The 5,000-nt window shown below is 46.3% G+C and overlaps 1 protein-coding gene across 11 annotated transcripts in view; it reads right to left on the bottom strand.

Annotated features, from left to right (window-relative positions):
- LOC113824635 (breast cancer anti-estrogen resistance protein 3 homolog) overlaps positions 1-5,000 on the bottom strand; it is a 61,468-nt gene that overhangs the window by 32,519 nt on the left and 23,949 nt on the right. For 2 of the 11 annotated variants that reach the window (XM_070143777.1, XM_070143780.1), the window contains exon 1: positions 3,246-3,386. The exons of 5 other annotated variants lie outside the window; for them this stretch is intronic. The gene's annotated coding sequence lies outside the window, so the exon portion shown is untranslated. Of the gene's footprint in view, positions 1-2,469; positions 2,676-2,746; positions 2,912-3,245; positions 3,387-5,000 lie in introns of those variants that run through there. 4 more of the 11 variants (XM_070143781.1, XM_070143783.1, XM_070143779.1 and 1 more) reach the window with 4 other exon arrangements.

Below are 5,000 nucleotides of genomic sequence, written 5' to 3'. Positions count from 1 at the left end.
TTTTTTCGACGGCACGGTCAAAGGATATATCCGACCATCTACGGCGGGCGTGGCTGGATACTTCATCGTATATTTTTTATCGCTTTAATCAAAGAATATCGCTTGGCATCAAAGAAATTAAATTTCACGGCTTGCGCTCCGTCAGCCTGTCGTGTGGGGATCACATTGCACGGAGGCATCAAGTTACGCCTCATGATGCCGGCTCGAATTCGGTCATTCATTATTTTGGAACAGACTGCAGTGGCATTCTTTAGATGTTGCAAACAATAAAAGAAATCAAAAGTAATGATGGGATATACAGGAATGTGCGACGGAGAATATTTACATAGAGCACAGTTTACGTGTTTGGAATGCCGGAACAACCGCTAGTGTTTACAAATCAGGCAAACATACAGGGGTTGATGTCAGGACGGGACGCAGGTCCAGGGAACGGCGAAGAATGAGCTATAAAGACGCATAGCTGTTATGACAAGTAAGATGGAGGTGTGTGTGTCTGGGGGGGGGGGGTGTTGAGGCCGAGGACGGAGGGTGAGGGGGCGGAGAATCAGGAGTGGAGGATGGTTTATATGTACGCGAAGGGGCAGGCTGTAGCAGATACACAGCCGACTTCTAGAGGATGAAGGATGGATTAAATGCTTTGATAATCACACCGCTGCAGTTGCAACAAAAAACACCAACGTCAACAAAAGAAACTAAATAAAAACCGCAGAGATGATACGACGGTCTTACCACGATCACAATGCGGATATTTACAGACAAATAGGAACCGAAAGGCGCTAGCCGATAAATAAACACAAGGATAAAAAAGGAACAGGGTCATCAACCAAGGGGAAACACTAAAAAGAGGAACAGTGGCACGGACGACACGAAAAATAGTGAGGGGAACCACGCGGTGTTAGGGGCGAGGGGTCTCGGGCGGCGGCAGCGGCGGCGAGGAGGGACGGCGCAGGAGAGGAGGGAGGAGGCCTGGGTGGAGAGGGAGGCCTGGGGGAGAGAGGGAGGCCTGGGTGGAGAGGGAGGCCTGGGGGAGAGAGGGAGGCCAGCGGGCGGAGAGAGGGAGAAGGGGGAGGGGAAAGGGCGAAGAGGGGAGAGAGAGAAGGGGAGGTGAGAACGGAGATCCTTCGGTGTGCTTCTGTCTGGAGACGTTTAGGCTGCGGATAGGACGGCGTTCGACGTCTTACGAATTCGGAATCGGCGTCCACATAGACCTCGTTCGCAATGCCCCTCCGGTGCTGGCCGGCGCCTGCATGTTGCCCAGAGATGACCGGAGACAAAATACGAGTGGAGAGACAAACAAATGAAAGTCAATAAGCCCACATGCAAGCTCGCCTCTAACTGCAAACATTCCCCGAACACAAGTTAAGGAAAATTGTATCAATCACGCAGGGTAAATGACCGCCTGCTTGGAGCTGGGTTCTGGGGTCGAACCGCGGCCGCATTATGCAATTAAAAGCAACGTTTACAAAGTGACACCGAATGTGGGCTCTCTTATCCCTTCTCTCCCTCTCTTCACTCCGACTTCCTAACAATCCCTCCCTTTCTGCCTCTCCCTTCCCTGTCTTCCTCTCACTCGCCTCTCTATCTGCCACTCCTGCTCTGTTTTCTCTCCTCTCCAACCCTTCCTCTTCCTTCCCCCTCCTAATCCTCCTCCTTACTCTTCCTCCGCACACAACAATAGGCGTTTTCAATCCCCTGTAAACACGCGCACAAATATCACAAGTAGCAGCCCAGTGTCTCAAGATCCTCGCGATAAGGCCAACTTAGGCTTAATTAAAAAGGCCCAAATTTGCATATCGGAGTCTTGTCCCAAGGCCTGCGGTCGCACCAGGCGGGAGGGGCGGCCGGGACAAGGGGTGGGGAGGGGGCGGATAATGAGAAGGGAAATGAGGGGAAGAAACGAGGAAAAAAGAGGGAGGGACGGGAGGGAGGGACGGGATGTATGGATGGAGGGAGGAGAGAGGGAGAAGAGAGACAGATATATAGAAAGACAGAGATGGAGAGGGGAGGAGGCAGGGAAATAGGGAGAAAGGGAGGGAGGGAGGGAGGGAGGGAGGGAGGAGGTGGAGAGAGAGAGAGAGAGAGAGAGAGAGAGAGAGAGAGAGAGAGAGAGAGAGAGAGAGAGAGAGAGAGAGAGAGAGTGAGTGAGAATAAGAAAAATAAAGATAATGAGATGGAAAGAGAAAGCGAATGAGAGAGAGAGAAAGAGAATGAGAGAGAAAGAAAGAGCGAGAAAGAGAGAGAGCGAGAGCGAGAGAGAGAGAGAGAGAGAGAGAGAGAGAGAGAGAGAGAGAGAGAGAGAGAGAGAGAGAGAAAGAGAGAAAGAGAGAAAGAGAGAAAGAGAAAGAGAGAAAGAGAGAGAGAGAGAAAGAAAGAAAGAAAGAAAGAAAGAAAGAAAGAAAGGAAAGAATGAGAATTTACAGCTAAACATAAGCCTTACGACCTAATAACACTAAGCTTGGTATGGCTCACCCTCCCAGAGTCCCCGTCATAAAGGGCGCCAGATGGGGCTTTTCTTCCACCAAATAATGGGTGTGCTGCACAGCCGAATGACCATCTATTCACACATGGCTCTGATAAGGCCGGAGATTTGCGTCCGCCCCTCCATGCAGAGAGCTTGCTTCTCGACTGAAGTTGCGCTCCGGCCGCGTCTGCCCCTGGCGAGCGATGGGGTAAAACTACGGAGGAGAATTTTGGTACTTCGTAATTGTACACACACGCACACGCACATACACACTCCAGAACTTACCCTAAGGATAGATCACGTGTATCACAGCCAGATGAAAGTGACGTGACAATTTCGCGAGTGAAGGCACTAACAGCGGCGGTTTCAACAAATTATTGACCGAGCAGGAACAAAGCTTCCCTCGAACACGCACACATACGCGGCATGGGACAGCTGCGGCCGCACACTGACACTACACACACGAACGTCACGAGCCAAAATATGTGGTGCCTGTCACGCGGACAACGGTCGTGTTAGGGCTAGTAGTTTTTCCTAGCAGTAGATAACACATACGCGGAACTTCTATCACATGTACAGCACATAATAATTTTTGAATGTCCTTTCCTAGACGATATTTTCCTCTTCCGGTCTCGTTTCCCCAAATCGATGGAAACTTACACGTTTACACTCATCGTAAGGGATACTATTCCATTCACAAAAAAACTCCTCTTTAAGGGAAACAAACGCATCAGCACTGCTGTGATTACACTTCAAAGGCTGGTTCTATTTCTTCGCTACACACCTCTCGGCTCTTTCGCTTTCTCAAGAGCAGATCACGCCCTCTGCTCTTACGCTGCTCCCCCGTGAGAGCTCCACTTGTAGTAATGTTGTGATTTTCGCGCACTTGTGCACCCCCTCAATCCTCCCAGTGCGCCGAACGGGATGCGCAGTGGAGAACGGGAGATGAGTCACCACTTTGTCTAGATCATCTTTTGACAGAAAATGACAGTTAATCCAAAATTTGTTTCACTTACATGTAACAAAAATGTATTCAGCTATGTCGAAACTTCTTCTGTTCATTAATCTTCATGGATTTACACAAACGTTAAGGTTTTTTTAAAGTCATCTGCTACAGCGAGAGCGGTTGCTATGGAAACGTGTAAATCAATGAGCCAAACAGCCGGTGGCTAGCGAGAGCCCAACGAAAGAAAACGTACGCGTCTATGTGATTTACAGAAAATGGATGCTGATGTACAGGGACTAAACAAAACTGAATGTGCCCTTCCTTTTCTAAGTTATCACAACTTTCAAAATCACAGGAAAGGGAACGACAAGCACGTTGCTTCCTTATGATATGTAAGTGAAATAGCACAATTAATTCCGCCACTTTAAATTCCTCACCATATTATGTAGGTGCGCTATGTGCAATGTTGGAAGATATATAAAACGAGGAATTCTAACGGAAAAATGTTAACCTGCTATATCAATATCTGTGATACTTCATAAGTTACAATTCATGCGTCAATAGCATATGTATGTATGTGTGTATGTATGTATATAAAGATATGGGCAGTATCGCGATACTTTTGTACTGTTATTGGCATCGCCGTAGCTACCCAATAACAGCATCGTTTTATCAGCATCGCTAAGGAGTTTCTTTCTCAAATATAGAAAAAAATGACATTTACATAACCAGTTTGAAATTAAAGTTGATATTCAAGAATTGCAAAAAATGACTCGTGTCTTCATATATTTTTTGTGCGTGAAATTAGCATTTGTTCTTTAGGCGTTTCATTTGCTGCGATTAGCATTTGTTCTTTAGACGTTTCATTTGTTGTAGAAAATAACAAGAGGACGGGTCAAAATACGATATTCTCAAGAAGACAAAAACATGCATCTCGTATTGCTAGGGAAGGTACTAGATTATCCATTTTAAAATGGATAACAGACAAGTCCAGAAAAAAATAATGTTTTCAAACTTTAAAAGTTACCATGTAGCAACTAATGTTTTGGCAGAAATTCACATTTCAATTTTGTTTCCGTTATTCACAATACAACGTCTCCCCCCCTCCCCTTCTCCCTCTCCCTCTCTCCCTGATCGAATTACTTTTGCAAGGGTACAGGTAAAGGGAAGAAATCCTCTTCTTGATCTCTTCAACTTGATCTTTACGACAGGCATCCTGGCTGCTACTTGGAAATAAGCAACCATCATCCCATCCCAAAACCAGGATGCCCTGATGAATTTAGTCCAATTTCTCTGACATCCTGTCTCTCTAAAACCTGTGAGAGGATTCTTTTAACTCCACCAGAACAAATATCTGATCCATCCATCTGTCTTTGGCTTTCAAAAAGAAACACAGTATTTAACCTAGTGCTTAAACACAAGTAGTGCACAGTCTTCATACTTCATATATTTCATGGGAGCATTCGGTAGAGCCTCCCCTACTGCAATCCTCCATGAATTAACTCTTTTAGCAGTTAAAGGCAAGCTTCTGCTAGGATATAGATCTATCTATACTTGAGAAGAGCAAAAGTGTGGTACCAAGGAACCCACAGT

The sequence above is a fragment of the Penaeus vannamei genome, chromosome 31 (assembly GCF_042767895.1).
Source record: "Penaeus vannamei isolate JL-2024 chromosome 31, ASM4276789v1, whole genome shotgun sequence".
Lineage (NCBI taxonomy): Eukaryota > Metazoa > Arthropoda > Malacostraca > Decapoda > Penaeidae > Penaeus > Penaeus vannamei.
Note: the sequence above shows the minus strand (reverse complement) of the source record. Positions and strands in the feature narration are given on the sequence as shown.